At 37.4% G+C, this 25,585-nt stretch overlaps 1 long non-coding RNA gene across 2 annotated transcripts in view; it reads left to right on the top strand.

Annotated features, from left to right (window-relative positions):
• Positions 1-6,821: 6,821 nt before the first annotated feature.
• The window catches only part of LOC309619666, an 82,008-nt gene continuing 63,244 nt past the window's right edge, over positions 6,822-25,585 (top strand). Inside the window, exons 1-2 of one of the 2 annotated variants that reach the window (XR_014239116.1) lie at positions 6,822-21,265; positions 21,378-25,539. This is a non-coding gene — a long non-coding RNA (uncharacterized lncRNA). Of the gene's footprint in view, positions 25,540-25,585 lie in introns of both variants that reach the window. The other variant, XR_014239117.1, reaches the window with a different exon arrangement.

Below are 25,585 nucleotides of genomic sequence, written 5' to 3'. Positions count from 1 at the left end.
GAAGCTCCTTTTTGCTTCCTTAGCAAATTTGATACTTCAAGTATTAATAACATAGCCAATGGTTGATATGTATCTTGATGACTTACAGGTCATCATGATGGCTGCTCTGTCATAAGTTACTGTGGTTTCAGAGTACGTTAGAACTCTACGCAGCGTTTTGAGGTGGGAGGGAGCTGAGGTGTAATGAAAGAGAAATTCCCTGCACAGCAGTGGTGATGCCTTAATGATAAAATCATCTTGCTCGGTCTCAAAATCACTGGGTCTACCAGCAACAGCATTAGATGTGAAGTCTGACCTGGGCTTACATTTTGATTTTGCCATTAAAAGCGTTATGACTTTGCCCTCAACACTTCTGCGAGTCTAGAGGAATGTTAATTACTAAATTAAAACAAATTTCTGAGATCCTTTTGATGGAGTAGAGTGTAATATCTGCTGAGTGCCCCAATATACATTCAGCCCTTTAGAGGAGAAGACTTACAAGTGGTAAAGAATAGGCTGCTTTTGGAGAAGGAAGCGTGAGGTGAGATGGCAAATTTGGGAATACGTTTTCTAAGGAAGGCCTTGGAGGAGGCCATCATTCTGTAAACCTGAACTTGAGATACAGCAGTGTCAGTTTTGGGGATAGGAGGTCTCTGGGGCATTTATGATTGGGAGTGTGTGAAAATACTGATTCAGAGTCACGAGACCCTGTGACATTGGCTGCATCTAACCCAGGTCTTTCTCATTTAGGGCCCCAGACTAGGGAAGCTACACTTATCTTCTGAAAGATAGTAAAAAAGATGATCTTGCTGCTCTTAAAGTGAAAGAATCCAAATTTTGGTGAAGAAATGTTTTAGGGACAGGATTGCCCCCATGGTTTTAATATCACTCTTGACTGTTTATTTCGCTTCTTATTTGGGGAAAACTATATGGAAGTTTAGGTTGGGAAAATTACTTGGAAGAGTTTCTTAAGAATAATAACCTCATTAGATAGTTTGTGTGTAGATGTGAGAATAAAGTTTTCTTATAAACAAATGATTTGATTTTTTTTAGAGTTCAAATATTTTATTTTCCTTAAAGATAGGGGTAGATTTTATAGTCTGAGACTCTTGCTATTATTTAAGCAATAACCAATAAATGTGAGTAAGTAGCAATTATTTAGGAAAAATGATACAATGATGAACTATTGGAAAATATAAAAACTATAGATAGCATTGTGGAATTGGAAGGGACTTATCACCTGATTTTATAGACAGTTTATCTCATAATTCAACCTCCTCACTGTAAAATGGTAAAAATATTAGTTGATCCAGAGTTATTTTAAGGAATAAAAGAGAATTTATTCATTCAACAATTATTAAGTGCTTACTAGGTGCTGAGGCACATGCAGGTTCAGAGGATGTGTCTGTGTATTAGAAAGAAAAAAATCCTGGCCTTCATGGATTTTACTGACTAAGAGGCAAGAGGCTTTACCCAGTGATGACAAACGTGATGAGGGCTTCCAGTGTGCTCCCTGCAATGGTGTTTTAGACTGAACACAGTGCCTGATAGTTGCGGTAGAAGAAGACTAGCACCAGTGTGTCTTGGAGGCAAAGTACACCCATTATCTCATTTAAATCTAACACCAGTTCTATAAACTAGGTCTAGTTTCCCCCCTTTTACAGCTGAGCAATGTTGTGTTCTTTTAGGTCTGTGATCAAATCATGGTTATTAAATCAATTAATGAGTAAACTTAGACCTAAAGTGTGGCCCAAGGTCTTCAGCCGGATAGTGGCAGAGCTGGCACTAGAACTGGTTTTGACTCACGCTCAGGGCTCCTTTCATTGTCCCACATTGCCCCTCAGAGAGTGCATGGGCAAATAATCGTATGTACCATGGTAGATAGGAAGAGTGCACAGTTTCAGAGATCCCATACTTGCCAATATGAAAATCATTTCTCACAGTACAAATAATAACAGTGAAATCAGGGCTGCTGGCATCCTCAGTTTTAATTCCCATCGCTAGTTATATTCAGTTATCCAGTGAGATGGACTTTGAGCTGTGGATTTAGTGTATTAAGTAATAGGATCCAGCTCTAAGTTTTCTCTGGCAAGCTATTGGCTGTGAAGTAAATTCAAGGCTATTCATCCAAAACGTAAGGTGTCCTGAAGTAGATGTATATGTCATCTTGTCTAATGGGTGGGTTGTGTGAGAGATTTTTCTTTCCAAATTGAGTCATTGGAGACCATTGCTCCTATTACTGCCTTTGAAATCCTGCAGCTGGTGAACCTTTGGTAGTTGAGATTTCTTTCTCAAAAAACAAAAAACAAAAACATGTATTATAAGTATTTGTAGTCTAGTTGTGTGTGGGTTACGTGTCTTAATTAGTAAAGTTCTAATGAATGTCTTGGGATTTTATAAAAACTTCAGTAATAACTAAAAATGAACATTTCTGATCCTTTCTCGTGACCCCATAATCAAATCCAAGTCACTTTCTACTCTCTGCCTTCTATCCTCCAACTCTGAACCATCTTGAAAATACTTGTTTTTTCTAAACATTGTTAGTTTAGGGAGTTACTTGGAGTGAGAGAGTCTCTTTCCTTTGGCTTCCTTTGGGTCAGCAAAGCAGAGGAGTTAGTTTTGGAGGGTTCTCCTTCTATGCGTCATCAATTTTAGTCCTTGGCAACGTCTCTAGTCCCAAAGAAATGATGTGGGACTCCCCACATCTTCCAGAATTTTTAGAAGGCATGTGATGTATTAACAGTACCTGTGTCTCTTCTGTAATTCATTTGGGCTCTGCAAAATGCCAAAGTGTATCTAATAGAGCAGTACAAGACATGTGCCTGTTTTCTTAAAAGTCAACCTTAATTTCGTGTCACTCCAGTCTGCCGCTGGTCTACCCAATAATTAGGATTTTAAGGCTTATGAATAGTTAGGGGCGCTCCTAGTCCAGAAAGGAGATGCAACTGAAAATATGACAGATATTGGCACTACCACTGCAGTGCTTTGGGTTTAAATATTCATCAGACAAAACTAAACTCTATGAAATGAATGCCAGGATAGACCAGTCTCATCCTGATTTCCTGTCTGGAGTCTACTGCTATAAAAGGTGTATATGTTTATAATTCCTGCCCCTAATATTACCTTGCTTCTGTAGAGCAGTGTTTCTTTCCCAAGCACTTAAATATGTTTGATTTTACCCTTGCACCTGTCTTTTAAGGCAGACAAACTCAAGTTGACACACAGTTTTTCTCATGACAAGGACCAGTTGTGATTTATGGCCATTTACAGGATGTCAGTGATGTGGAGAGGGTACAAGGCTATATATGTATATCCTTTCACTTGGCAATAAAGAACATGGTAAAAAGCTGTTTTCTTCTCAGTGACGAGCCCTTAGGCTAACTTCCTATAATGTTCACCTAATGTGTTACTATGTTCAAGTCACCTTAACAAATATTTCTTGAGTGCCTGCCTCCTGTAAGGTATTACACTGGCTGAAGTGAAAGTTTCTGTGAGAAGCCTGATGTATAGAATTGGGAAGTAAAAAAATGCAGTGTTAGTGTGGGTCTTTACTGCTTTAGTTGAAAAGAAAGTGTTATGAGGTAACCTGTCTTTTCCTTTATGAATTTGGCTTGTTTAGCAAGAAACGTATTAACCAAAGATGAAAGGTAGATTGAGAAACATTTATTCACTTTTAATATGAGTGTAAACTTTTATTTTCACCAGAAATTCCTAAACACCTTGATTATAATAAAGTACAACCCTGATTTTGGCTTTTAGGGCCAAGGATAAAAGATTTGTAGACTTACTGAAGAGTAGATTCTATGAAAGCACAGGAGATAAACGCTGAGTGCCCTGTAGTCCTCTAGATCAGCGGTCCCTAACCTTTTTGGCACCAGGGACCAGTTTCGTGGAAGACAATTTTTCCACGGACGGGGGGTTGGGGGTATGGTTCAGGTGGTAATGTGAGTGATGGGAAGCAGCAGATGAAGCTTCGCTCGCTCCCCACCACTCACCTCTTGCTGTGCGGCCAGGTTCCTGGGGGGTTGGGGACCCCTGCTCTAAATAGCTGTCCTAAAAGTGGAAGAACCAGTCTTTTTGTTGGTGAGGACCCAGTGGCCTCCATCATTGTAACTACTGTGATATAACCTGTAGTGTGTGATTGATAAATAATTTAATACTGTTGACAGGGGTATTTGTTGCTTATTTTGTACATTTGCAAGCAGTTCTTTCTTCCTCATGATACTCCTTGCATTAATAGTTGACCGAAATGACATGATGAGTTAATAAGACTTCTTTCCCTGTGACCAGAGTTGTCAGGACAAGTCAAGGTCTAATCAGACATTTTCATTTCATTAAGTTGGACTTTTTCCAGAGCCTTTTGGAAGCCAGCATAACACTTGTTCTTGCAGGTCATTGGCCCAGACACAGTCACATGATTACACCTCCATGCGAGAATGTCTGGGAAATGTTGTTTTATAGTCTTATTTCGGAATAAAAATCAGGGTTCTGACATTAAGAAAAAGGCTACTGCTGAGCTACCCCAATTCTTTTCCCTACCTCCGATTTCTTCCTGATACTTAGATGGAAGATCTGGCTGTATTCCTTTTCTTGAACTCTGTGTGGCATACTTGGGTACTTCATGTCCTAGTCTTTCAACCTGAGAGGAGGATCCTTCAAGTTTTTGCAGCTTGCAACTCGATGAGCTCAGTAGGAGTATCCTTGAAGCAAAATAAGAACAGGGTGTTTCATGCTTTTTTTTTTTTTTTTTAATTTCAGATTTTAATGATCAATTTTAGTTATCTATGTAAAGTGATTCATGCAGATCATAAAATTCTTAGAGGAAAAGGGACCCTGGGACTGAAGACATGGGTCCACTGAGAGCGGTAGTCATGGTTTGCAAATAAAAATTGTGACTGCAGCCAGAAGAAGGAAAAGTGGGTGCTGAGAAAGCAAATGACAGCTAACCATTCCTAGAGGGTTTATTTGGCTTTTTAGAAATAAGTAAACGAAAATTTCCCTCCAGTTTGCTGCCTTGAGTCTTCCCTTTGAACACATCATCTAGACAGAGTTGACATAGATGGTTCTTTTAATTTAAAATCTCTGTAGTCTTCAAACAAGGAGGCCCCATGCAGGCAGTCTCATAGATGGTTGTACATGAATTACCCGTCTGTCTTCAAAAAAGGGGGTTTCTGATTTCCTTCTAAGAAAAGGATTTGCAGGATGTGGTGGGAATGAGCTGAGTGAGGCCTTCAACTTCCATGCAGTTGCAGACATTTTGGAGGCAACTTGAACGCTCTGGATCATACTTTAATCCCTGATACCTAAGGATGGCGATCCTCATTTCAGCATCTGGGTGGTATTCATGAAAGACTTCTGGTTGAATAAGTTAGGAAGGATGCCCATATGAATAAACCTTATTATATGCCCCAGTTTCTGGGCAGCCTGCAGTACCGAGTTCTGACCTGGGATTAGGATGCCTTGTGCGGAGCTAGTGCCACTGCAGCTCTTAAGTCTCATCCAAGATGGTTATTTTCCATGTGCTTCTGAGTAGCTGTTTCTTTGGCTTTCTAATAGCATGGTTACTCAGCATAATCACAGACTCCTAGATATGGAAGTATCTGAGTGATAATATAGTCTAATTTCGAAAGAAATGAAATGAAAGAGGCCAAGTGACTTGCTTCAAGGTATCTGGTAGAAAAACTGGTGTTAGAAGCTTGGTTCCGTGTTCTCAGTCCAGTGCTGTCTTGCAGTGCACTGAATTTCTCAGAGAAAATGAGACTAAATGCGGTGTTTTTCTGTGTCCTCCTTTGCTCCTGTTACTTAACAGACCTGGAATCTACTCATGTATGTGTCAGGTTTTAGATCAGCAATAGGCTCACTGATTATGGAAATAACTGGGGAGATGTGGTATGTGTGAAAGTTTCAGGTAAGCGAGGCAAGGGGTTATTGTGGTGGATTGGGAGATGTTTGCCAGTTCCAATCACATTTCTGCAGTGCGTGATGGGACTTGGGGCTCTTCTTTCTGTAGCTTATTAACAGATAAGCTGTTTCGCTGCTGGAGCTGCTGAATCTACAATAGCATGAATCAGCAAGAAGGAGGTGTAATTAGTCACGTGGACTTAGGCCTTTCCCATTGCCAAGGCTTGATATATTCACATCTTCCACTTTCTTTTTTCCTTCCGGTTTTACTGAGATATAATTGACATACAGCACTGTAAAAGTTTAAGGTATATAGCGTAGTGCTTTGACTTACATACATCATGAAATGATTATCACAGTAAGTTTAGTGACCATTCATCATCTCATATAGGTACAATATTAAAGTAGAAAAAAAGTGGTTTTTTTTCACATCTTCTATTTTTTCCTCTTTGTAGAGGCTCATCACATGGAATGATAGCATGTTTAGTCTTCTGTGTTACACTTGGTTTAGTCCATGTAATTACATGTAATGTAAAATTACATACGGTGCAAATCAGTCAAGAGGCAATATTTCCTTCCTTCATCTCTGAGACATGGGTGACCATAGGAGGCCACTCTGTTTATTTCTTGCTCTTGTCATGGCCCTGTTGCCAATCAGTTTGAAAAAATATTTTTCTGTGAATTTCTTGTGAAGTTATTTACATGAAAAGTTTTATAAACCTATGTAATTCAAACTTGATTCTTTGTTTAATGCCAGTGTAATTTTTATTGACTAGAAACAAAATTATATGAATTCTAGATTTTCCCGGGAAATCCATAACATGCAGATCTGAAGTTCACATGGGACCTCTGTCTCCTCGTGAGCCCTAGGTAAGGTACAGTGAGGATGGAGAGGTGGATAAAGGAAGGAGTGAGTGATGCTTCATTGAGGAAGGTCATGACAAAGAGTGTGATTTAAGCACTTACTTTCTTTTGAAAACATCTCTTTTCACCATCTCCCTATCCTGATATCACAGGAGGAAGGAAAAAACCAAACAAACCTGTTGCCTCATTCCCTAAAGCAGTGATTCTCAAACTTTATTGAACGTGCAAATCACCTTGCATTTTACAAGACTGCCGACTCTGATTTAATAGTGGTGGGGCAGTGGTTCTCAAAGTGTGTTCCTCAGAGCAGCAGCTCTGGTTCCGCCAGCCGTGTTAGAACTATAAATTCATGGACCTCGCCTGACCTGCTGAATTAAAATCTCAGAGGATCGGCCTCAGAAACTGTTTTTACACATTCACCAGGTGATTCTTGTGTACCTTGAACATTTGAGAATCACTGCCAGTGAAGCTATTCTCTTGGGATTTTCCCAGGCCTCTGGTATTTGCTACTCTGTGATTGGGCCTTGGTATTATTCCCTTGGTATTTAGCAATTGAAACTTTTGGGCAGAGATTTTACTTGAGGCTCCTGATTGGCTGTTAGTGTCCAGCAAGTTAACTGGCTCTATTAAAGTATGTTTCTTAGTCCTTCACCACTCTCTCTGTTATAACCCTGATACTTTGTAAAGCAAAGATGCCACTTCATGGAATCATGAACATCAGTACCATGGCTAGACACCATACATAACATGGCGATTGGGTAATACCTTAAAAGGTAGACTGAAAAAGAAACCGACGAAATAAAACACCCCAGAAGAAAATGCTCTTGTAGATTTTCAGGGGTTTTACGTCTTAATATCAACTGAGTCCCAATTCACAGATAGTTTCAATCATATTAATAGCCAGTGGGCCTTGTTACCTAGATTCTATGCCTGCTTGGTTCAGATGGGCGCAAACATGCTTAGCAGTGCCTTTACCAGTGTTGCCATTACTGGTGAAGGAAGAATATTTTATAATAGGGATTGGATTGTCTCAGAAGTCAGTTTTCTTAAGGTATTTGCAAAGGATGAATGTTACCTCCTACAATGTTTCAAGAGCTCTAACTTTAATTTTCTGAAAGTTTTATTGATTTCCTCCAAAGGCTATAGCTGGAGAAATACACACTGTATGTTATTATTTGTCAGATTGTTTACAGGGTCTCCAATATAGGTGGGCTGAGGCTGTGTTTGTGCTTTTCCTCTGGGAGGTTTTTCATCTTAGAGAATGGATCCATGTGTTTTGTGAATCTCTATAAAGCAATGAGAGGAGTTCAAAATTTATTAGAGTATTCGACAAGCGCTCCAAAGAGGGGTATTTGGGCACAACGTCTAGATGCTAATGTATTATGTTCTTTGAAAACAGCTTAAATATAAGTACATATAAGAACCCTAGTTAAGATTTAAGGGTAATGCTGTAAGATCTCTCATAAAGGATTCACAAAAAGTGCTGCAATTTTGTAACCTTTCCAGAAGCAATACATTGTATGTTCACCCCTCATTTGCAACTTGAAGAAATTTACCCAGTTTATGCGGAAAATTGAAAAGAAGCAGATGCTTATTCCTAAGCTAGAGTTTTGAAGGCCAACAATTAAAATAAACATGTCTCTGCCAAAACTTGAACTAAATTAAAAAATTTAGCATATAAATTAAAGCTTACTTAAAACTAAATTTATCAAGGAAATACATTTGTTTTGCATTACTGGTTTCAATTATTCTGAAAAGGCTTCCATTTTTATGGAACACTGAAGATTTTTTAAAGTTTCAAACAATTTATTAGACAATTGCACCACTGAAAATGAGTTACGAGTGTCTGGCTTAAATGTATGAACTATTAGCACATTGTTGATGAGCTTAGAGAGAGATGTTAAAGCAACCATTATCCTCCTGCAGTTTCATGTTCCTATTCCCAGGGGACTGTAAGAAACTGGTTTGTAGACTGAAAATAGATAAAGCTATGGGCCGAGGATATACGTAGCATCTCTTCTCTTCTATTCGTTTGTTCTTTCTCTTGGGAATCTGAATTTTGGGACATTGCTGATGAATTGCTGTCAGGCATGGGTACTCTTAGTTTATTGCCATAGAAGAAGAGAGAGATTACTTCCTTGTTTGCAGTACCTGTCTGCTCTAGTCCTGTCTGTACAGTGTTTCCTAATTAATATTTCCTAAACACCTACCTCACAACTTTTTTTCATTTACTAAGTATTTATTTAGTTCTTATTTTCCCAGCTTTCTTGAGGTATAATTGACAAATAAAATTGTATATATATTTAAAGTGTACAAACTGATTTGATACACCTAGACGTTGGGAAATACTGGTCCTGATCAAGTTAATTAACATTTTTATCACCTCACATAGTTCCCCTCTACCCCCATACCCTTGTTTTTTTGTTTTTTGTTTTTTTTGGTGGTGAGAATGCCTAAAGTCTATCTCAGCAAATTTCAAGTATACAAGACAGTATTATTAACTACTGTAACTATGTTGTCCATTGGATCCTCAGAACTTATTCATATTCTTCTTAAAACTGAAAGTTTGTACGTTTGACCAACGTTTTCCTGTTTCCCTCATCTCCCAGACCCTGGCAAGGTCCCTTCTATTCTGTTTCTATTAGTTCAACTTTTTTTTTTTTTAAGATTGCACATATAAGTGATACCATATAGCTTTTGTCTTTCTCAGTGTGACTTTTTACATTTAACGTAATGCCCTCCAAGTTCATTCATGTTGTCACAAATGACAGGATTTCCTTCTTTTTTATAGCTAAATAATATTCCATTGAATATATATACCACATATTCTTTCTTCATTCATTGATGGACACAGGTTTCCTTATCTTGGCTATTGTCAATAATGCTGCAGTGAACATGGGAATGCAGATATCTTTTTGGGATACTGATTTCATTTCCTTTGGATATGTATCCAGAAGTGGGATTGCTGGATCATTCGGTAGTTCTATGTTTAACTTTTTGAGTAACCACCATACTGTTTTCCATAGTGACTGCACAAATTCACATTCTCACCAACAGTGTACAAGGGTTCCCTTTATTCATATCCTCACCAAGATTTGTTATCTCTTGTCTTTTTTCATAATAAACATTATAATAGGTAGTGATGTCATATCTCATTGTGGTTTTGATTTGCATTTCCCTGATGATTAGTGATGTTGAGCACCTTTTCATATATCTGTTGGTCATTTGTATGTCTTCTTTGGGGAACTGTCTATTCAGGTCCTCTGCCCACTTTTTAATTGGATTTTATTAAAAATTTTGCTATTGAGGCGTATGAGTTATTTGCATGCTTTGGATATTAATCCCTTATCTGATAGGTAGTTTGCAAATGTTTTCTCACATTCTATAGGTTGCCTTTTCATTTTGTTGCTTGTTTCCTTTGCTGTGCAGAAACTGTTTAGTTTGCTATAGTTCTACTTGTTTATTTTTGCTTTTATTGCCTGTGCTTTTGGTGTCAAATCCAGAAAGATATGGCCAAGACCTATGTCAAATAGCTTACCACCTATGTTTTCTTGTAGAAGTTTTATGGTTTCAGGTCTTACATTTAAGTCCTTAATCCATTTCAAGATAATTTTTGTCTATGGTATTCTTTCGCATGTGGTTATCAATTTTCCTAACACCAGTTATTGAATAGACTATCCTTTCCCCATTTTGTGTTCTGGGCACCATTGCCAAAGGTTAGTTGACTGTATATGCATCCCACATAACTATTTTCCCGAAAACTTTCATTTACTCCTGTTTGCTGTGCCAGGATTCATGGCCCTCAGTTTACTGTTCTATTTTCATTGATCCCTAATCATCACTCCTCTGCTTCAGTCAGTCCAGTGATTTTCCTTCTTCCACCACATCTCAGGTTCATGCAAAGTAGCTTCTTGGGCTAAGTTGCTTTTTCTTTCTAAACAGGTCCAGTCAGATCATCACATATGACTGCTTGTACATATAGAGGAAGGCAGACTATCAGGAGAAAACTATTTTAGGATTCTATGTTATAAACATTTTAACTAAAAAACTTTTAAATTTAACGAGTTCATGCTTCTTAAAAAGAAAATGCTGAACACAATTTAATCCTTTCCAGATAAATTAGAGTGACATTATACACAGTAAAAATAAGTTGCATTGTAGTGATTTCTACTAGACAGGTAAGGTATTAAGGACTAGTTGTCCCTGTATTAAATGAACCTAGGCTGTGTCTTTCTCATTGTTTCGTACTCTCTAATTTTTAATGTTTTTTTTGTTTTGTTTTTTCTCTGTTGCTCTCAGTATCTGTCCTTACTGCTGAATCTGTCTCTAAATAGAAGTACTTTCGTTTCTGATATAATTTTTTTAAATTTATTTTATTTATTTATTTTTGGCTGTGTTGGGTCTTCGTTGCTGTGCGTGGGCTTTCTCTAGTTGCAGCGAGTGGGGCTTCTCATTGTGGTGGCTTCTCTTGTTGCCAATCACGGGCTCTAGGAGCACGGGCTTCAGTAGCTGTGGCATGCGGGCTCAGTAGTTGTGGCTCACGGACTCTAGAGCACAGGCTCAGTAGTTGTGGCGCATGGGCTTAGTTGCTCCGTGGCATGTAGGATCTTCCCAGACCTGGGCTCGAACCTGTGTCCCCTGCATTTGGCAGGTGGATTCTTAACCACTGCGCCACCAGGGAAGCCCATAATTTTTAAATTTGTTGTAGGTTGGTAAAACTTCCCCCAAATTTTAATTTAAGAAAAAACAGACTTTGAATAACATTTAAAGAAACAGCTTATGAATTAAATGCATGAGTTGGTGGTACTGTTTTTTTGTGTTGGATACCTTTATTATTTGCTTACTTATGAATTCTTATCTATGATCTGGATAGTACAGAATATTATTGAATACTCTCCAAATAAGTGGAACGTTACTGTTATTTGAATGGTAAGGGTGTGGCAAGAGTGAATTGCTACTACCAAGCGAAACCTATTCAAATGTTGATGTATCGGCCTTGTAACCAAAGTTAGGATCAGACTTGAAAGCTTACTGTTAACATTCACGACTCTTTTTGATTGGTTAGAAAAATTAATATGATTCCATATCTTAAATATGACTCTAGTTACTTATCCCTAACAAACCATAAGTAGATACATATTTCTGATTCATTGTTTTAAGATAAAGCCTTAAGTGTGTTAAGATAAAATTCCACACATTTCATAGAGCACATAGCTACAAGAGGAGAGTAGTTTTCCAAAGGGTGTCTCAACTCTGAAAATGTCTCTTTTGCTCTCTCTTCTCTTGCCCCGCCACACTCCTTACCCCATCTTGCCACTGAAGGACAGGAGATGTGATGAAAGTTGGAAAACAGTAATTTTGTGGAGAGAGCCTGTGTTCCATGCTTTATGAAAGTAAATTGTAGAAAATTAATGTGACAAGATGATTCTATTTTGATGAATAAAATCATTGAAAAGCTATCAAGCTCCACTGTTCCTCTGCAGAGAGAATTACTTTCTCTTTATTCTCCATTTGTATTCTTGGCTTTCTCCCCAATTAGTCTTTACCAAGGAGTGATAATTAGGGAGATAGGATTTTTGACCTACCTTGTGAACAATAAAAATACTTACCACCCATGTTTCCATTTGCTAATTCTATGTGTACTAATCTTCTGTGCTTTCAGGAAGAAAACCCCATACTTCTGTGATCCCTACTTAATGAGGGGGTAGTCAAATGCCCAAATAAAAACAAACTTAAAACATTTTTATGAGTGCCAAAGAACAGTGTCCAAAAGAAAGGCAATTGCTCGTTGCATGTGTGATGACTGGGTTCAGGAACATCTTAGAGGCTAAATTCAATTTATAATTTCTTACATTATTTCCAGTTCCTTAGAACAAGAGCAGTAAATTAAAATTAAATTTTTACCTTTAAGCTTGAGTGTTTTGCATAGGTAATACTTTGACACGTTTCAAAAATCTGAAAGAGTAAATGAATATATACTAAATCCTGTATCCCCAGTTCCCTTAACAATCTCCATCCCCGCAAAGACAGAAAGTCAATGATCTCATTTATATGTAGAATCTATAAAAACCATGAATCCCCCCCCCCAAAAAAAACCCTACAATAAACCCAAACTCATAGATACAGAGAACAGATTGGTGTTTGCGGGGGTGGGGAGTAGGTGAAATGGGTGAAGGGGGTTAAAAGGTACAGACTTTCAGTTACAAGATAAATAAGTCCTCCTGGGGATGTAACGTACAGCATGGTGACTGTAGTTAATAACGCTGTGTTGTTTGTTTGAAAGTTTCTAAGAGTAGATGTTAAAACTTCTCATCGCAAGAAAAAAATATAACTGTGTGGTGATGGATGTTAGCTAGGCCTATTTGGTGATCATTTTGCAGTACAGATCTGATACTGTTTTCTCACTTGAGAGAAGAGAACTAGTCTCCTATAACTAGTGTATTTCTGTCTTTTCCTGTAATTTCAGTTTTATGAATGTTTTGCTGTGTATAGTTAAAATTGTGAATTGCATTGTGTAGAGTTACACAATTTCTTGACATCATTTTGGACTTGAATTATACCTTGGTTGATAGGCCGATCAACACCATCTACATTTTTTTGGTTTCCATTTGGCTGGTATATCTTTGCCTACATTTTAATTGTAACTTTTGTGAATCACTTTGTGTTAGGTGTTCTTTTAAACATTGAACTAGGTTTCACTTTCTGATTCAATCTTAAAATCTCTTTTAACAAGTTAAACCTATTGATATTGATATAGTAGATATATTTGTTCTAAGTGCTGTCATGTTAAATATTATGTTTTCATATTTGCTTTATTTTGTTCTTTAATAGCCTTTTGGTGAATGCTATTTCTTTAATTTTGATTTTATTTTTTTTAATTTTATACAATTTTTAAAGATTATTTTCCACTTACAGTTATTACAAAGTATTGGCTTTATTCCGCATGTTGTACAATACATCCTTGAGCCTGTCTTACACCCAACAGTTTGTACCTCCCACTCCCCCCCCCCATATTGCCCCTACCCCCGCTCCCCACTGGTAACCACTAATTTGTTCTCTATATCTGTGAGTCTGCTTCTTTTTTGTTATAGTCACTGGTTTGTTGTATTTTTTAGATTCCATGTATAAGTGATGTAATACAGTATTTGTCTTTCTCTGATTTATTTCACTTAGCATAATGCCCTCCAAGTCCATCCATGTTGCTGCAAATGGCAAAATTTCATTCTTTTTTGTGGCTGAGTAGTATTCCATTGTGTGTGTGTGTGTGTGTATATATATATATATACACACACACACACACACACCACATCTTCCTTATCCACTCATTTGTTGATGGACACTTAGGTTGCTTTTGTACTTAGTCTTTCATAATGTTGCTTGTATCTTTTGTTTTAAGTATCCACTTTTTCTGATTCAGGAAAATTCCATATTTATTCCAGTGTTTATCTTTAACATTGTGCTTTTATGTTATTCCCTTAGATTTCCTTTTCTTTAAAGTGTATCAGTTTTCTACTAAGTTCAGTGATAAGCATGAGTATCTTCATCGTTTTCTCTCCTTTCTCTCCAATATTGTCTTTGTGTTTACTTTGTGCTTACCTTATGTAAAATATATTTATACTTCCATTTATTTTATTTTTTTGGTTTGCTTTAATGATATTACTTGATTTCCAGGTATGACTGTAAGGCAATCAGTAAACTTTTTCAACTTTTAAATTTCTTTTCCCCTTTCATTTTTATTAATTGTACCATTTCTACTTGTCAGAGCAGATAGTATATTAACTTTCTTTTTTAGTTCATCTCAATCCTCAAATCTTTTTTTTCCATGGTTTTCCCAAGTCATTTTATTGGCTGAAGTCCGTCTAGTCACTGTTTTTAAGAAAGATATGAAATGATTATCATAGTCAAGTTACTAACACATCCATCACCTTACATAGTTACCATTTTGTGTGTGTGATTTACTCTCCACAAATTTCAGGTCTGTGATACAGTATTAATAACTATAGTTACCATGCTGTACATTGCTGCTTTTATTCTTGAAGGACAAGCTGAAATATTTTTTTTAGCATCTTGTAGATGTTGCTATACTATTTTATGGCATTGAATGGAACTGGCAAATCTGAATTTTCCGCTAAAAAATAATGTGTTTTTTTTGCTGGGCTGTCTTAATGATTCTTTGTTTATCATTTAAAGTTCAATAGCATGGTGAGGCAGTCTCTCTGGGTTGTCTATCCTGGGTTTTTCCTGGCCCACAGTGTACCTTTCCATATTCATAAGGTTTTCTTTTATTTCAAGGAAATTTAAAAAACTTGTATCTTTAAATTAGCTTTCTGTTCCACTGCTTTTTCTTTTTAAGCACTCCAAATATGTTCATTGTATCTATATACTTTATCTGTCTTCTGCTCTCTAATTCTTTTCAAGTCTTTATTTCCACTTAATTTTATTCTACTTCTTAATTTCTTAGCTCTTATGTCCCTTGTTTTCCATAGATTTGTTTACCCTAAGGTGATTTTCTCTTTTATTACCATTTCTGAGACCTCTATTCTATTGACAGTATTGTTCAGCTATGAAAAGTATAGTTTTAGCACTTCAGGGCACCACACAAGTTGAAAGAATATTTCTGCTGCTATCTTTGGAAATCTGTCATTGAAGGGCCATTTTACTCTTCTGAGTTTCTTTACAATTATTTCTCTAATATTTCCATCCAATCTTAGTTGCTTTGGCAGCTTATATGAGTTTGTGAAATGTACAGGTTATATCCTTCCAAGTTTGCTGAAAATAGTTTGTTTTAATTTTTTTATCCTGTTACTTTTATGTAATATCCAGGAAGTGGAATATTCTCTCTTCTGCTGCCATCTTCATGCCAAAAGATGAAAACTGACGTTTTATTTGTTGATATTGTTCATTTTAGCTTTTTAAAGTTGATGGCCACATATGTAAATTCAAAATGAGATGTGCATCCTTGTAGGGTGTAAAATTAGCCAGGGTTTAGAATGGTGTGTGTGGGGGAGCATATTCATACCTTTTCCCCTTTTTCCCTTTGAATTTTGCTGATTGTTATCTGTTTATCATTTTTGTTGTTTTCTATATTTAAGGATTGTTCAGTTACTGTGTGACCATATAATGCTTCACGTAGACTTCTGTGTGAGTTAATGGTCTTTTGGTGTGTTGTCATTGTGACTAAGCTTTTCATGTACCACAGTTAGGAAATAAGAATCACTTTGCATCCTGAGATAGATTAGACATACATAAATTTTATCTATATCTACCAAACCACTTTGTTCCCCAAATCAAGAAAATGTTGAGCTCTTTCTTATGTCGCTAACTTTCTAATGGAAACAACTCATTTGATGAATTTTGCAAAACTACAGTCGCAGATACGTGGTGTTCCTTGCAGATATGATGAACCAAAGAGGAAACCACTGGTTCCACCATGAACAGAATATTTATAACCTTGGTAGCCTTGTAGGGTTTTGTTTTTTTAAAAATACCTGCTACGTCCTTTTGTTAAGGATCCTTAAAAACTTTTAAGTTTTATAAGTAAAAATATATTTTTTTGGAATGTTTTTGTCTCTGCATTTTCCTTTTACAGGTGACATCTCCCTTACAACAGAAACAAAAACAAAGTGTTCCTGCTATTTTTTTTTTTTTAAAGTGGTCACTTTTTTTTTTTTTTTCAATTTATTAATTTTTTAATTTTTGGCTGTGTTGGGTCTTCGTTTCTGTGCGAGGGCTTTCTCTAGTTGCGGCAAGTGGGGACCACTCTTCATCGCGGTGCGCGGGCCTCTCACTATCGCGGCCTCTCTTGTTGCGGAGCACAGGCTCCAGACGCGCAGGCTCAGCAATTGTGGCTCACGGGCCCAGTTGCTCCGCGGCATGTGGGATCTTCCCAGACCAGGGCTCGAACCCGTGTCCCCTGCATTGGCAGGCAGATTCCCAACCACTGTGCCACCAGGGAAGCCCCCCTGCTATGTTTATGTAAGGATAAATATATAAGAATTAATTCAGGAGACTCATTTAATATAAAGCTTAATATTAAGACCATGATAAAATCTTGAATCACAGATATTTGCTGAATTTATTAAGTATGATAAAATTACAGAGTAAAGGCCTATAAAATATGTAATGTTAGCTACAGAAACAAGGTGAGACTTCACGGACAAAAGTGCATGTACACAGATCTAGGCCAGAGATTGACAAGTGCTAAAAAAAAAAAAAAAAAAGGTGAATCAGTCTAATTGAGATAAATGATCTGTGATTAGGTTAAGAGAAAGTCTAACTATTCAGAGTTCACTTGGTCACTTGGACTCTTGTCAAGTTCTTTGTAAAAGTACACAGCAGCTTCCTAACAGAAGTGTAAGTAACAATAAACTAATATAAACCTCTGAAACAATTTTAATATAATTGAATCAAGGAAATAATTAAGGCATATAATAGCCTTGTATTTAAATTCATAAGTGTAATTTCTTAACTTTTTTGCTATAAATTTAATTATTTTTGTCAAGATTTAAAAAACCATTATTGTAACCAACTGGCACCATAATTACTTTTGGGGAAGGAACCATGTTTTTGGGAAAAAAGCTTGGTAAACCATTTGGGATGAAATGTGAGAGACCTGAAAATAGTAATCCCTGCAAAAGATTAAGTTGTTCAGTATGACAGGATGGGAAGTGTTTATTGTTAACTAGTATAAGGCATGCACTGAGAGGTTCAAGGTAATCCTTGAGATCTTTTCTAGATCTTAAATGATAGGTAGGTTCTAGCTGACATCTGAGATATTTTATATAAATATAGTTTCAAAGTCATAGATATTTAGGATTGTACTTTTTCTTAAAACTTTGGGGGATAATTGACAAGTAGATAGTTGTAATTTTCTCAGAAAATATGTGCCATTTATTTTTCCCAAAGCTAGTGGAAGCTTCCCTGTGACCTGATGTAGTCAGCACGGATGAAATCTGCATGAATACTTTCAGTTATATCTTCATCACCTGATGGATGATTTCAGAAATACTCAAACCCCAGTGACAGGAGTGTGTGCCAAGCCTGGATTTCCAGGAGAGATTCTCCTTAGGGCACGTGTCAGTGCTAGATAGCTACTTTGAGAACCGCTCACTAATCCCCTTGGGTGGTGGTCGATCGTTTGCCTTTGTATTTTGTTTACTTTCTAGGGTAGATATGGGAGTGGGTTAACATGGGGGCCTGGGAGGAAAGAAAAACCTTACAGGAGGTCACGTATGAAGGGCACCCATGCTCAGCGCCTTCCGCTTTGAATATCCCTGCTCTAATCTTACAAAGTAGCAACATCCTTTGTGTTCCTTGGACACATTCACCTCCATGAGAACAAGCCACTCCATCCAATGCTCTTTGAAAAGAATCCATAGCTTTATCTTTATTCCCCTAAAATATGTGGTTTATAATCTTTGAAAGTTTAGAACAATTAATTTTTTTGTGATGCCTTTTTTCATCATTTTAATGCTGTCCCTCCCCCTCCACAAAGTGCTGTAGCACAGCATAATGAAAATTAAATGACATTTTTGTTGTTGGTGGTGGTGATGACATTTTTATAGTAATCCTTGAGATACCCGGGAATACCCTAAATTATCATGGTTGGGAATTACTACTTTGTTGTTGTTTTTTTTAACATCTTTATTGGAGTATAATTGCTTTACAATGGTGTGTTAGTTTCTGCTTTATAACAAAGTGAATCAGCTATACATATACATATATCCCCATATCTCCTCTTTCCTTCATCTCCCTCCCACCCTCCCTATCCCACCCCTCTAGGTGGTCACAAAGCACCAAGCTGATCTCCCTGTGCTATGCAGCTGCTTCCCACTAGCTATCTGGGAATTACAACTTTGGAAACAGATTTCCATGGTTACTGTGCTCAGTGCTCTGATGAATGCTTCTTTGAGTTGCTTGTGTGTGTGTGGTGTGTGTGTGTGTGTGTGTGTGTGTGTATATGTGTGTGCGCTTAGACATCTTTCTACGTTCCAGTTTGTTAACATGTTAAATCTTTTTCTATCAGAGAAGCAAAAATTTCTCCAGTGTCTTAAAAACAACATCGTTTACATTCTTTAATCTAATGGATATTTGCACAGAATCAATTTTTTGTAAACAGTGAAATACTCAGAAAATTAAACTTGTTAGAGAAGGGAAGTTCTAGTTCTGCGTTTCTTATCTGAAATCGTGTTTGCATTTACTTTCTTTTGTCATTTGGTATGGAAAAACAATGTATGTTTTAGGAATGAGAATTCTCCAGCCTGTCTTTTCCTCAGTACCTGCTTCAAATAGTGTGCGCAGCTGGAGTGTCTGGTGCGGGAAATGTGGTTTCATCCGCGTCAGGCATGCTTCTTACGCTAATCCTTTAATACACCCACAGTCACCCAGAGCCGTAAGAGGCCCAAGCTGCTTCATGCTTTACAGCAGAAAACTCCCCTCCACATATACTGTGCTCTCCCAGGTCAACCCAGAATATTTGCAGCAGGATTTGTGCTCTGTCCCCAACTCTCCTTTTTCTGTGATAAAGTCTTTGTACACAGTGGTTTGATTGTTTTTATATCTTGACATTCACAGATCAAGCCAGTGAAGATACAAACTTAAGAAATATCCAACTGGAACCCTTTTTATAGAGAGCCATTAAATTTCAAGAATTGAAACTTTTCCTATTGAAGTGATGTACATTCAGAATATTCTGGAATGGTTAGATTAAGAAAAAGAGAGTCAGTGAGAAATAGCCAAAGCAAAACTATCTCTAACAAGGAAACGTATTTCTACAGTGAGATTTTCTTAGATATACGTAGTTTTTTAGTGTTTTATATGTATATATTCGTTTATATATACACACATACACACTTGCATATGAGGACTGAAAGTACTTGTTTTCGTTGTAGATTCTTGTTACGTCCTGCACTAAGTTTAGAAAGCACTAGTTGTTAGGGGAAAAAATGCCACGTTTGTGTGTGTGTGTGTGTGTGTGTGTGTATGTGTGAGTATCATTTGGATATTCCTATCAGTGGTACCTAATGCCCTTGGTTAATGCCCACATGGTTGTCTTAAAAATATGTATGTGAATGTGATCTGGCTAAAACATCTATCATACCAGTCGATAACCTGGTTTGGTTTGTTTCCTCTGAGTATCTGGTAGGTGGCTATTTCATTTTTACTGGTCCATGTTCCCCTCTAAATCTGAAAGTTGGTCAAAGGTATCTGTCTACTGCGACTGTGTTTCAGACATTCATTCTTTAAATATTCTTATTTGTTTGACATGTTAGATCTTTTCCTATCGGAGAGATAAAAATGTCTCTAGTGTCTTAAAACCAGATTGTTTACCTTCTTTAATCTTACTGTCATTTACTTTGAAGGATCATTTTAAGTGAGGAGAGAAATAGTTAACCCTTGAACGGTGCTGGGGTTAGGGCCACCCCTGTCCCCAACACATGCTCAGTTGAAAATCTGCCTGTAACTTTACAGTTTGCCCTCCTTGTATATGGTTCCTCTGTATCTGTGGTTCTGCAGCCACGGATTCAATCAACCTGAGAGTCATGTAAGACTGTAGCATGTATTTATTGAAAAAAAAAAATCTGCATATAAGTGGTCCCATGCAGTTCAAACCCATGTTGTTCAAGGGCCAACTGTACTCAGAAAATTAAACTAGGTATAGAAGGTAACTGCTAGTTCTACTTTTTTTGGTCTACAACTGTGTTTCCATCTGTTTTATCATTTAGATGTTCGTAACTGCCAAAGAAGTTCTCAGGATTGAGATATGGAAAAGAAATAATGAAGTCTTGAAGTTAGGGGTGAGAAAGAGTGATGTTTTGTTGGTCAATTCTAATATCTTAGAACTCCCAAATACTGATTTTTGAACGTATAAAATTGCCACAATTTCTTTTTAGAACAGTCCATTTTATAGTGCTTTCACTACGTTTTCCTATTTTAAGGTAAATTGAGGTTTATTTTAAGTAAGTATTGATATAAAAGAAGGCACACCTTCTTCTTGGGCATGAACACTTGAAGATGAACCGTAGTCCTGCATGACATTTGTCAAGATGAGAACAAATGGAAGTTTATCTGCAGAGACTGCCATATGGTGTGTATATGAATGTCCAGTCTCTGGGGTTATGATTTTTAAGTGAATGCAGTATTTTTTAGGTTCTGATTTTTAGCATGATTTAGTGGGAGAAAAAGGGTCTCAGTATTGGCTTCGCTTTTCTCAAATCTTGTGCAAAATTAAAAGTTGTGGGGATGGTAGACATTGCATTATGAAAAGGCCATCTGAGATGTCTTTGTTTCTGTGTGAGTGTGACGGAAGAAAGGGCTTTTAAAAAATACATGTTTAACAAAAGACCAACATTTCTACTTTTTTCCTTCTGGATTTTTCTTTAACACTTGTTTTTGTTTCTATTATAGCATCTATAAAACTGTATTTTAAAGCTATAACTGTTTTTCCATATTAGATGCTCCTACTAGCTTTCAAACATGCCTCATTCTTCAATTGCTAGTGATGGTGGATGCCTGACACATGGTTGGTACCTGGTATAAATGTTTGAGTGGGTGTGTGGGTGATTAATTGATGACCTCCTTTACCAACCCCTCCTCCTTTTTCTTTTCTTTTCTTTTTTTTTAAATAAAGGCAGTGCTATGAAAATGGCTTCTACCTCAATTCAAGAAATGAAAGGAGGGTGGGTATCAAGGAAGGAAGGAGAGATGCAGAGCTTAGGGAAGTTAGATGCAGGGATGACAGCTAAGGATGCTTGTTTTCTCATCACTCTTAGTCTGTGCTTCTTGACAGTTTGTAAATTAAATTATTCCTTGAACTTTGCATAGGAGTAAAGGAATGCTTTCTGGGTAAACAGAGACAATACTTGGGGATAATCTTTGTGGGTAGTTAGGTTTATTTTGATGGCTGGAGCTCTGGCTGCAGGACCGATAGGGGAAAGCCAGGGGCTTTTCTCTGCTCCACCAAATCACATATGATGAGAAGTGGCAACCAGACAGCAATCTGTGAAGCAGGCAATCGGAGCCCCGCCGTCTGTGCCTGCTGTGGGTGTCTGGCACCCAACGGTAGCAGATTTGGTGTAAGTAGGGCTTCTGTTCAGGAAACTTTGCCAGTTTTTTTTTTTCTTGAAAAAATGGTTTCTGGCTTTGTTTCTGCATACTTGTATGAGAATAAAAATGTCTTCTAATTGCAAATTTGATTATTATTCCAAAAGCATTAGCTCTAAGGTCTTCTTTCCATGGGATACTGTGATGCGTGTGTGAACAGTGGCTGCTGCTTTTGACAAAGTCATGTTAACATTTTTCATTTTGCTAGCTTTCAGATCTAAATATAGGCGTAATTCCTAAATTATCTGCCCTCCTCCTTAGACATGCATTTAAGTAGTCAAATCCTGGTAGTTTCTATTAAGTAATTTTTAAAAATTATCATCTTTTTCTTTTATCCTTTGAAATATTCTCTTGTGTGAGAGTACCACCTCTTATGAAGTCATGCTGTTCCCTTGACCCTCTCCTTCTGGCAGATTTCACGTCTTTCTTTCCAGGAGCTGTATTAGACCTTGCTTCACTCCTCTTTATTTTGGTTGGAACATTGAAATTCAAGCATTGAATTTCCCTTCTTACTTTTTTTCTCACTTTTACCACAACCCCTGATGCTGTTTGTTCTGTTTGGGCATGTGTGAAAATTTGTCTTAATTCCATCTCTCCCTGTCCTTTCTGTGTTTATTGCCTAATATTCTTGCTCTGCAGAACTTCTTTTGAAAGTTAATTTCAACAAATCTTTCCTATAAGTGAAATTCTTTATATGTCATAAATGTCAAAAATAATGTCATTGGACTTCCCTGGTGGCGCAGTGGTTGAGAATCTGCCTGCCAATGCAGGGGACACGGGTTCGAGCCCTGGTCTGGGAAGATCCCACATGCCGCGGAGCAACTAAGCCTGTGCGCCACAACTACTGAGCCTGCGCTCTAGAGCCCATGAGCCACACCTCCTGAAGCCCGCGTGCCACAAGTCCTGAAGCCCATGCACCTAGAGCCCGTGCTCCACAACAAGAGAAGCCACTGCAATGAGAAGTCCGGGTACCACAACAAATAGTAGCCCCCGCTCACTGCAACCAGAGAAAGCCCGTGCACAGCAACAAAGACCCAATGCAACCAAAAATTTTTAAAAATTAATTAATTAAAAAAAATAATGTCATCAATGATGTATCTTCTATGCTTCCCTTTATAATGATGAGTGCCACAATTCACATAGTTGTCCAAGGCATAAATCCAGGAGTTGTTGTAAATTTTCACTCACTCACCCTCTGTTTCTGATAAAGCTCCAAATCTTACTAAGTGTTCCTTGTTGCATCCCTTTACTTCTCACCACAGTTCCTCCTGCATGAACTCACAGTATTATCTGCATTACTGCAATAGACTCCTAAGTTGTCCACCTTCCTCAAATTTCTGCCCCTTCACCACTCACACCTCTATCTTTTCACACTTTTCTTTACATCTTCCTTAATGTCGAAGCTGATTAGTCATTCTCCTGCTTAAAACCCTCCACTGGGTTCCCAGAGCTTTCGGGGCTGAAGTTCAAGCTCATTAGTATGACATCCATGGCTCTTCATGACCTGGCATTTTCAACTTTGGCCACTTTCCCAAAATACTGCATAATCAGACCACAACTAACTAGTTTTAGTGCCCTAGACTGGGTGTAGCACTGTGCTTCTCCACGTGCGCTTACTCTCTCCTGAAGTTTCTCTTTACTCCCTGCCTCTTCACATAACTAATTTCCAACGGGCTCTTCGACCCTGGCTGCTATTGTCACCTCCCTAATGCTGAATTTGAATGCCTCTCATCTGTACCCCATAGACATGGGCACATCTCCTTCCCAGCACTCAGCATCCTCTAGAAATAGTTCACTATCCCTTGATAGTGGGCATAGCATCTCTAGAATCTATGGTGGTATTGCTTGCAAATGTCTATTATGGATAAATGAGCCGAAAAAATATTCTAATTGTTCTTAAGTAGTTTCTGTATTTTCAAGCCTTGGCCTCATTGAATTACATTTAAATCTTGATGAGAGTATCAAATTTAAGCAATTGTAACCTTAAATGTTGATTCTTAGAATATTACCAAGAACATAGGATTTTGTTGCTCCTATTACTCAGAAACATAACCAGACACACAGAGTGAAAGATGTAACCCATCACTACATGACCTCACGGAAAGAGATTAGAAAAGATCCAGGGAGCTCTTGGCTCAAATATCAGGTGGTTCTGCTGTATATCCCTATTTTTTTTATTGTTGGTTAAGAAATGTTAACTTTTTAAAGGTTAATGTGATGGCTCTAAGCCCTCTATGGGGTGGGGGGGGGAGGGGTGATTGATCAATTTAAATGTAAACTCATTTGATGACTGTGATATATAAAGTCATAGTGTTGAAAAAATTTCAACAGTAGTTAAGCTCTTTTTAAAAAAACTATGGAAATATGAAAATATTCACAATGATTGAGAAATCTTATATTGATTACCTTTGAGATTATAAAATTACCTTTATGTTGATGATCTTTGAGATTATAAATTTCAGTCTCAAGGCAGAGCTTGTTTTAGTGAAACTGCTTAGAAACACCTTGTTTATAAAATAAGATGTAATAGAAAGAGAGTGTATTTTATATTTTAAGCTTTCAAGCTGCTGGGATCTTTCACTGTGAAAAGCGGTTGTGGATCTGAGTGCCTTTCTCATTACTTTGAGCCTGAAAGGACCACAGTTCACCCTCTTGGTCTGTGTTAGCCAAGGAGAAGTGAAGAAGAGAGAGTACCCCTGGCAAGGACTTGGGTCTTACTTGCCTCATGGAAGCAGGGTGAGAATAATCTTGGGTACCAAGAGAATGTTTGCCATGGATTTGTGTAACTTTAAAAAGAAGAACCATCATTTTCACTCTGTGTGTGGTTCCTTTCTCTAGCCTCTTCTTCAACTGCTTATCACAGGTGAAACAATCTACATACACAACCCTATTACCATCCTCATTGGAGCACTGTGCATGTCCTTTAAGTGCATTTTCTCACTTTAATTAACCACCTGTATCATAGGTCTCATCTCTAAATTAGAGATGACGAAACAGACTTGGATACAATGAACATTCATCAAATATTAAGAAGTAGAGATAATTTTAAACAAGAATAGCCCATATAGTTGAGGAAACAAACCTAGGAAGATTCAGGGACTTTCCCAAAGTCACATAGTTATTGGTCAAGCAGGGGCTAAATCTCATTTTTCCTGGGTTGTAGTCGAGTATTTGCTGGGTCATTATATTTAGTAGAACTTTACCTACTCCTTGTATTTATAGCACATTTAATAAATGAATTGATAATCATTATATATCCTCTCTTGATATATATAAATAGAGGAATGGTATAAAGGTTAAACATAAATTCTGTAGCTACTCAAGTGTAAAATGTTGAGAGAAAACTTAGTGGAAAAGATGAAACTTTGTTTTTTCTGCTTGAGTATTATCTTCAGGCCAAGGCCAATGGCATGTTGAGAGCAAACGTATAAAATTGCTTTAGTAACTCAATTTCAGAAGAGTTTGACCTTGTCAGAAAGATGGGCTGTATCTGCATGAGAAATATTAAGGCGTCCGGGAGAAAGGTGACGTGTTCAGGATTCTCCACAACCTTATAGTATCTGAGGAGCTGAAGGGAGAAACTTCCATTTGTCCTTTGAGTGACAAGTCTGTTGGTTAATATTGTTAGGCAAAACGTGCTTTCCAAGAGTTTGATCTTGGCCCTTCACCATCCAAAATACTCTTAAGTGCTAGGTTTTAAGCAAACCACTTTTTTTTTTTTTTTTTTTTTTAATTTTTA

Source organism: Balaenoptera borealis (genome assembly GCF_965194805.1).
Source record: "Balaenoptera borealis genome assembly, chromosome: 21".
In the NCBI taxonomy this organism is placed as follows: domain Eukaryota; kingdom Metazoa; phylum Chordata; class Mammalia; order Artiodactyla; family Balaenopteridae; genus Balaenoptera; species Balaenoptera borealis.
Note: the sequence above shows the minus strand (reverse complement) of the source record. Positions and strands in the feature narration are given on the sequence as shown.